This window comes from Pinus tabuliformis, chromosome 8 (genome assembly GCF_031772625.1).
Source record: "Pinus tabuliformis cultivar Carrire ecotype Pingquan chromosome 8, CPIR1, whole genome shotgun sequence".
Taxonomy (NCBI): domain Eukaryota; kingdom Viridiplantae; phylum Streptophyta; class Pinopsida; order Pinales; family Pinaceae; genus Pinus; species Pinus tabuliformis.
In genome coordinates, this window is record NC_142294.1 from 227,218,412 (window position 1) to 227,228,024 (window position 9,613).

The 9,613-nt window shown below is 42.0% G+C and overlaps 1 pseudogene; it reads left to right on the forward strand.

Annotated features, from left to right (window-relative positions):
- The first annotated feature begins 537 nt into the window (after window positions 1-537).
- On the forward strand, window positions 538-2,873 carry LOC149234963 (L-type lectin-domain containing receptor kinase SIT2 pseudogene; annotated as a pseudogene).
- The last annotated feature ends 6,740 nt before the right edge of the window (window positions 2,874-9,613 follow it).

Genomic DNA, 9,613 nt, shown 5'->3' on the forward strand with positions numbered 1-9,613 from the left:
TAGTAACACTTTGTTCAAAGGTATAGACTTTGATAAGATTTTAATAACGTTTTCAGAAAAACCTTAGCCGTCAAAACTACGTTCTGCATCCTTCCAAACACGTCATGCCTGACGGTCATTTAAAAAAGTTCAACGTATTTTATGGGCGAAATGGCCTCTGACTGGCAAAATGCCCGTCAAATTCCAACCCTGGTTACGCCCAAATTTTTCTTTCCATGACTGATGGCAACTTGTCAAGTGTATTTCATGCTTTAAATACCGGTGAGATTAAATGGATTACAGATTCCCGAAATATTCTGAGATCAGAGAGAAATAGGCGCTGTCAAAAAATTGAGCGTGACCATGTCCGTTACATCCCGGAATATTCTGGGAATCTTCCGAGTAGCTAGGTGAGTCACATGGTCAGTCAGTCAATAAATGCATTTCATGTGATCCATAATGCCGTAAATTGTCCGTTGCCGCATTATGAATTGGATATCCACCTTCCGGGGCAGAAACGAGCGCCCATGGCTTAGATAAAAGATCAGAACAGAAAATCCGTTTATTTTTTGCCCCGGACAATTTTAGCTCAGTAAAAGAATCGACAAATATAAGATCAGATAAGAAAATCCATGTATTTTTTCTCGGGAAGATTTTAGCTCAAATCGGTTCACGATGCTTCCATGGCACAGCCTCCTCTTCATAGCCTTCAGCTACATCGTCATACCACTTTTTGCTGCACAGGCGGACGAAGAGGCTTACCAACCTACTACTTTCGTCTTCGACGGATTCAATGGAACTCACTTGATCTTGTAGGCGGGGGCTTCAGTCATCGCCTCCAATTCTGTGCTAGCAGTCACAAACCAATCGGATTTCATGCTCAGCCGTGCACTCTATCCAATTTCTGTGCAAATGAAAAGCAACGATACCGTTCCTCCTTCAGCACTACCTTCGTTTTCTCCATTGTGCATCCTCCATCTGACGCAGGCGGACATCGATTGGCCTTCGTTATGACGCCTAACACATCTCCCATATCTCCATGGGCACTCTGCTTGCCCAGCATCTGGGCTTGCTTAACCTCAGCAGCAACGGGCAGCCCTACAATTACTTGTTCGCAGTGGAGTTCGATACTACCAGGAATGTGGAATTCAATGACCCCGATGGCAACCACGTGGGCGTGGACATCAACAACCTCGTCTAAGTCGAGGCCATGACCGCCGGCTATTGGAATGGCAAGCAATTTCATAATTTGAGTCTCAAGAGCGGGCAGAACATACAGGCGTGGATCGATTACGATCATCTTCAAACCCGCCTCAACGTTTGCATCACAGTGGCTGGCTTGCCCAGGCCGCAGAGGCCGTTGATATCTCTGAAAATAGATCTGCGCAGCGTTCTGCAAGAGAAGATGTTCATCGGCTTTTCAGCGGCCACGGGGAACTTTATTGAAGACCATTATGTTCTGGCGTGGAGCTTTACTACCCAAGGCACCACGCCGCTCCTCAATATGTCGCGTCTCCCTTGCTTTACGCACATGTATTCCAGACCTCCGAGGCGGGGACTCATAGCCGGCATCACCGCGGCCTCACTTGTTCTCTTCCTGCTGGTGGTTGCCGCCGTGTTTTTCAAAAGAGCGAAGGACAGAGAAACGATCGAAGCCCCATAGAATTACTTACAAAGAGCTGAGCATCGCCACGAGCAGGTTCTAAGACGAAAACATTTTGGGGCACGGCCGTTTCGGCAAGGTTTACAAGGGCGTTCTTCCCAGCAGTGGCCAAGAAGTCGCAGTGAAATGCATAACGAAGGAGTTCACTGAAGGATTGAAGGGGTTCGTGGCAGAGATCTCGAGCATGGGGCGCTTACAGCACCAGAACCTGGTTCAGCTCCGGGGCTGGTGCCGGAAGCATATGTAGCTATTCATTGTTTATGACTACGTGCCCAACGGTAGGCTCGATAAACACATATTCGGGAATCCGACATCAGTACTGCCTTGGCATCGGCGATACGCGATCCTAAAGGGCGTGGCCGCGGGGCTGCTTTATCTGCACGAGCAATGGGAGAAGCGGGTCATCCACAGAGACATCAAGTCAAGCAACGTGCTGCTGGATTCGGAGCTGAACGGGCGGCTTGGAGACTTCGGGCTTGCTCGGCTGTATGATCACAGCGAGATTACGGAGACGACTCATGTGGTGGGAACGTTGGGGTACATAGCGCCGGAGCTTATACACACGGGGAAAGCCACGCCCAGCTCGGATGTGTTCAGCTTTAGGGTTCTGCTGTTGGAGGTAGCCTGCAGGAAGAAGCCCGCTGATCCATCGAAGGATGCCAAGCCGATGGTTTTGGTGGAGTGGGTGTGGAAGCTTCACACGGAGGGGAGGCTGATGGAGGCATCGGATCCAAAGCTAGGTCGGGCATAGGATATGGGCGATATAGAGAAGGTGCTGAAATTGGGGTTGTTGTGTTGTCATCCAGAGCCACAAAGAAGGCCGGGCATCCGCCATGTTTGCCAAATACTAGAAGGCGAATCTCCTCTTCCTGATCTTCGCATAGCTTCGTTTAACGCGAGTACTATTGGTTGTTACCCCAGAAGAGGCCTCTCTAAATATGGAGGTGAGAACTCTCGGGAGGAATCGTCAAGCCGAAGCTGGTCAGAAGGAAGGCGCAATTCGGCCTCCGACATCTCTTCATCGTTCGAGCAAGGTCGGATTAATAAGTTTCACGGGAACGCTTCCTCTGGACGTGTAGATTCGAATGGGAAAGTTGAAATTTTGTAAGCTGCTTTGTCAGTTGTCAGCAATGCAATCGCAGTCTATGCTGTGTTTTGTAATTAGAATGGAATAGTTTTATTTATGGTCATGGTAGGTTGGGAATCGGATTCACAAGGGCCCGAGTATAAGCATGGGGCTCTCTTGTTGGGTATTCTTACATGGGAAAAATACCAAAACCAGACAAAAATAATCACCACAGAGACGATGCTCTGTTTACTCTGTCCCAGGATCTTTGCACAGGGAAGTCTTTTTAAACAAATTTGCTAATAACAGTCCATTACACAGTCACAAAAAAACATTTTCTATTGCTTTAAAAACAAAAACTGTTACAAACTTCATCCTCTGCACACAGAGGGATTTACAAGACAGACTCTGTCTCTGTTCTTCTCGTTCTTCCACTGCTGTGGGTATTAAAAAAAACTTTCATGGTGTTCCTGTGTCTTACAATGACAAACCACCATTACAATGCTCCTCTGTTTTCTTTTTCCTTACACTGCTGTGCGTTCTTCTCTTGTTCCCCATTCAATCTCTGTGCGCAGGCTTCATTGTGCTCTGTTCTTTGTTCCCTGAGCAATACTGCTGCGCAGCCTCAACACATTCTTTACATTGTTCTCATAAGAACAATACACCCGGCGCGCAGGCACACCTCTGTTCTTCATGAACAACACACATACAAAAAAAATCACACACACATCGTGTGCAGTCACCATGCCCATAAAACTACAGCACACCTATACATCGTGCGCAGACACAATACAAAAACTACCAAAAAAAAAACTTCACGCGTAGACACAAAAAAAAAACTACCACACGCTAGCTTACATGGCGATATATAAAAAACATATAAAAAATGGGACGTGTGCCCATCACCATATTAAACATATGCCCATAACTATAATAAAGACCGCCACCCAATTCTACGTAGACACATTAAAAACCATTAACTTCATCACCTACGGCGGTCAACGCAAAAGGACTTTCAATCCACGCAAAAATCTGATTTGATGCGGGCAGAGGGCAACTTCGGAAATCAACGGCTGAGATCGGGCGCCCTGATCACTTCGCTGATCCAACGAGGTTCGCACACCAACCTCGGGAAAAACAAACGGACTTTAGCGTCCGGGGAAAGTGGTTTTGGTGTTCGTACTGGGGACACGTGGCGGAGAGTGATGGTGTTCGGAGCCTCCGCTACGGAAACAACTTTTTCGGAAAAGCGGTGCGAAATGCATCAGGGTGGTTTGCTGGTTTGGCTCCAACGGTTTTGGGTTTATGTACGCCTGCTGAGTCGGCTGCCCACGTCCGCCTGTTGCCTGCAGTTGGAATTAACATTCCAACACTCCCCTTTAATTTCAACTGCTGGGCATTAGGACATACCCAAACACTTCCTCTCGTAGAGGGATTCACCAACTACTGTTGCAATAACATCTTCCTCACATAGAGGGATTCACCAACTGCTTCTGATGCAGTTCACAAACAAACAAAGTTGTCTTCCTCTTAATAGAGGGATTCACCTGAAACTGTGCTTAAGAGCACCTTCCTCATGACAGAGGGATTCACCATTACAATGTGCTGAAGAGCACCTTCCTCATGATAGAGGGATTCACCTGTTATAAAAAAAACATCTTCCTCTTAACAGAGGGATTTACCAAACTATGCTAAAGAGCATCTTCCTCTCAACAGAGGGATTCACCAATGACTATGCTGAAAAGCATCATCCTCTTGATAAAGGGATTTACCAAATGACTGCTTCAAATACAGTTCCAAAACAAACAATCATTGCACTGCTGTGTGTGCAAACTTATTACAATGTTCTTTTATGCTGCTGCATATTCTCTGCTGCATTGTTGTGCCATCTTCTTTACTGCGTCTACCCCACACTGCTATGTCTACGCTTGCACTGCTTGTGCACTTTTCAAAGACAAAATACTCTGTCTTTTCTGGAACAATTACACTGTCCCAACTTACAAATTTACAATGCTGTGTGTAAATATTTCTTACATTCACTATGCTATTGCATATGTTGCATTTCAATTCAATGAACAACACATTCATTACACATACATTTACTGCTGTAAAGAAAAAAATTCTTTTACATGTGCTGTTGTCCATTACCTTTCATTTCTTCAACAAAACTTCAATGCTGCTGCATCTTTCTTGTTTGCATTGCTGTGTGCTTCTCCTTCTTCACGATGGGAAAACTTTTCTTCAAGTTGCTGCTGTCCATACACTTGTTGTTGTGTTGCTTCTGCAATTTGCACTGCTGTGTGCACATACACTTGGCACTTCATTCTCCACGAAAAAAAATAACACAGGCTGCTACCTTTTCTTATGCACCCTTGCTTCACACAATCTTAGTCTTCATTTTTTTTACACAATGCACTACTGTGCAATTCCTTTGGCTTTCTGCTGCCACACACATTCTTATACATCCAGTGTGCATTAAAAATCTGCTGTCCTTGTTTTTCTTTATGCATTTCTTTGCATGCTGCATTGCATAAAAAAACATTACATTTTTTTTACTGTTGTGTGAAAGAATTTCATTGCATTCTCAGCCACTGGGCATTTACGCTCTGCTGCGTTTTGCCTTCTTCTCATTTTCTTCTCACTGCTTTGCATTTTCATTCCCAATACAAAACATTTCATCTGCTGTGCATTACACTCATTCTGCTGTGAGTATGTTCTCTCACTTTACATAAAAAGGAAACTACATTCCATTGCTATGCATTTCAATGCATGTGCACCACAAAAAAATTTAAACTGCTGTTCATTCTAATCCATGTGCTCCAAAAAAATTTCCAAACTGCTGTCTTATGCTCTATCTTCCCACTGCTGTGAGGGTCTCCATGCTTTGCATTGTTCTCTTATCTCGCTGTTGCTCTTTGCATTTCAGCGCTGCCATCTTTTCTTCTTTATGCATTTTTGTACATATTGCATAAAAACAAAGCAAAAACATTGCTGATTTCATCACTGCTGCATATTACCTTTCAGAGGGATTAACAAAGATTTCATTTGCAATTGCTGTGTTGCAATACATCCTCCATCAACAAATGACTGTTAATACAGTTTAGCAAAAACAAAAATTACAAGCTCCCCTTTAATGTATGCTTGTCTTCTTTCAGCGAAGTCTTCTCAAAAGAGACTTAGATCAGCTGCGTTGCTTAAGGGGCTTTCAGGCTGTATTTCTTTTCTTCTCCATACTTGTGTAACTTTCTTCTTTTGCATGGGTCTAGCTTGTGTAAGAGCCCATGTCAAGTTACAATCTCGTGCCATATGCCCAATGTTATGACACTTGAAACATTCAACATTATTCATGAATAACATTTCATGATTTCATCTAAACATGTTTCTTGGAAGTTGTCGAAGACCACTACATTTATCTTTATGAAATGTTCTACAGTCTTTTGCCATATGACCAAAGTTTGAGCAAGCATAACAATAACCATAAAATGAACTTTGGTACCTGGGAGATGGAGGTTTTCTTGATGCACTTCTGGAGCCTTGCTGCCTTGAGATCCTTTGTTGATCACCATTGCCTCTTGCCTTTTTGACATCAGCTACATTTCTTCTTGGAGCTGGTTTTCTTCTTGGAGCAGGATTTCTTCTATTGCAGCCTTCATTTTTCTCCTTGCCTTTGCTGGAACTAGGAGCATCACAACTTCTTTGTGGCTTCTTCACATCTCCTTTGCTTAAAGCATCTTCATCCTTGTTTGAGGGTTCAGCTACATACCCAAGTCCTGATTTATCAAATGGAGATCTGTGATAGTTGAGCATGTCATCCAAAGCTTGAGAGCTCTTCATGATCTTGTTCATCCCTTCAACTTTCTTCCTGAGGAGGACAATCTCTTCTTCCAACTTTTCACATTCATTACTTTTCTTTGCCAGTTGTCCCTCAGTTTCTTCCTTGCTACGAGTAGCTTCAGCTGCTACTATTTTGAAGGAGATAAAATCTGTCTTCATTTTGGAGATTTCTTCATCTTTTGCTTGACTGCTCTTCATTTTCTTTTCAGCTCCTTGTGCCTGCTTCTTGGCTTCTTGTAGTTCGGACTTAAGGGAGGAGACCTCTACCTTGTACTGTCCAATCTCTTCTACAAGCTTGTTCACTCTCTTGTGTCTTTGTTCAAGTTCACTTGTCAAGACATTTGCCTGCTTCTTTGCTTCATTCAGCTGATTTGTCATGGATATGACTTCTTCATGATGTTTCTTCTTGCATTGGTCAAGCTCCTTCTTAAGCTTGGCAAGTTCTTCATCTCTTTCTCTTACCTGAAGCTTGATGAGGTCAAGCTTTTCATTCTCAGCTTCTATGATGGGTTCTTCTTGACTCATTGTCATGGTCAGTGTTCCCTTTGCATGAAGGTCATGCAGTCTGTCCCATATATCCTTTGCTGATGAATATTTTCCTAGATTCTTCTTCACAGAATCAGGGAGTCCATCCAAGATTAGTTTTGCTGCTTGTGCATCATACTCCATGGATTCTTTATCCATCTTGCTATCATCAATCACTGACTCCCAGACTTCAATCCCCTCAGACATTAGGAAAGCCCTCATCATTATTTCCCATACATCAAAGTTTCCATCAAACTCTGGAACTTCAAATAGAATGTATTCAAATGGATTGCCTTCTAGTTTAGTAGAGGAGGGAGACACATTTTTAGCAGGCTTGGAGGCTTTCTTCTTTGACCTTGCCATTCTTAACTAGGCTTTAAATACTTGACTGTGTTTTCTTTTAAATCATTGACTGTTCTTTTAACAGTAACACAAAGGAAAGCTTTGAGAAATACCTTAACCCTTTTGGCTGTGGCTTCACACTGCTGGAGAGCCTTCACTGCTGCAACAAGAGTCCTTCCTTCAGCATCTTTGAGCCTTCAAAGAGCCTGGACTAGCTCTGATACCACTGTTGGGTATTCTTACATGGGAAAAATACCAAAACCAGACAAAAATAATCACCACAGAGACGATGCTCTGTTTACTCTGTCCCAGGATCTTTGCACAGGGAAGTCTTTTTAAACAAATTTGCTAATAACAGTCCATTACACAGTCACAAAAAAACATTTTCTATTGCTTTAAAAACAAAAACTGTTACAAACTTCATCCTCTGCACAGAGAGGGATTTACAAGACAGACTCTGTCTCTGTTCTTCTCGTTCTTCCACTGCTGTGGGTATTAAAAAAAACTTTCATGGTGTTCCTGTGTCTTACAATGACAAACCACCATTACAATGCTCCTCTGTTTTCTTTTTCCTTACACTGCTGTGCGTTCTTCTCTTGTTCTCCATTCAATCTCTGTGCGCAGGCTTCATTGTGCTCTGTTCTTTGTTCCCTGAGCAATACTGCTGCGCAGCCTCAACACATTCTTTACATTGTTCTCATAAGAACAATACACCCGGCGCGCAGGCACACCTCTGTTCTTCATGAACAACACACATACAAAAAAAATCACACACACATCGTGTGCAGTCACCATGCCCATAAAACTACAGCACACCTATACATCGTGCGCAGACACAATACAAAAACTACCAAAAAAAAAACTTCACGCGCAGACACACTAAAAAAACTACCACACGCTAGCTTACATGGCGATATATAAAAACATATAAAAAATGGGACGTGTGCCCATCACCATATTAAACATATGCCCATAACTATAATAAAGACCGCCACCCAATTCTACGTAGGCACATTAAAAACCATTAACTTCATCACCTACGGCGGTCAACGCAAAAAGACTTTCAATCCACGCAAAAATCTGATTTGATGCGGGCGGAGGGCAACTTCGGAAATCAACGGCTGAGATCGGGCGCCTTGATCACTTGGCTGATCCAACGAGGTTCGCACACCAACCTCGGGAAAAAAAAACGGACTTTAGCGGCTGGGGAAAGTGGTTTTGGTGTTCGTACTGGGGACGCGTGGCGGAGAGTGATGGTGTTCGGAGCCTCCGCTACGGAAACAGCTTTTTCGGAAAAGCGGTGCGAAATGCATCAGGGTGGTTTGCTGGTTTGGCTCTGACGGTTTTGGGTTTATGTACGCCTGCTGAGTCGGCTGCCCACGTCCGCCTGCTGCCTGCAGTTGGAATTAACATTCCAACATCTCTATTGAATAAATAGGGCATAATCCTTATATTTATCTCGAATTTGTATATATATATATATATATATATGAGGTGCTGTGTACACCATTTTAATTTTTATTAATTAAAAATAATAAAATGAAATTAATATTTATAATTTCTAAAAAAACCTGCATTATCTATTTGTGTACACCATTTTAATTTTTATTAATTAACAATAATAAAATGAAATTAATATTTATAATTCCTAAAGAAACCTGCATTATCTATTTGTGCAAACCATATGTATGAGCATGGAGATTTAGCCTATTTAAGCTACAAATTAAGAAAAATTAATACTTTTGATATAGTTCTATATTATAAATAAGTGCACTAAGGAAGTATAGTACTTGTTATTCAAGTATTAATTATATTTAAAAATATATATATAATTTAATATATGAAGTAGAAAATTTGTATTTTTATTTCAATATCACCAATTAAAACAAATATTTAGTCATAATGTATACACCTTTTAATAAATCATAAATGTAATTAATTATTTATTTCTTATTATTATTCCTGCTTCAATATAACCAGTCTCTAATTGATGTCCCATGTAATTAATTGGCATGGTTTATCTAAATGTGTTTATACATTGAGAGATAGAATAAAACTAAAGGCATATGGTAACATCACAATATTTGTTGTTTTCTTCCGACCAGGACTATATTGGTGTACTATTGAATTCAACCATTTTATTACCATTTTATTGTCTTCTCATCCACATTCAACAATGTCCTAAGGGAATTAGAAATAAAGCT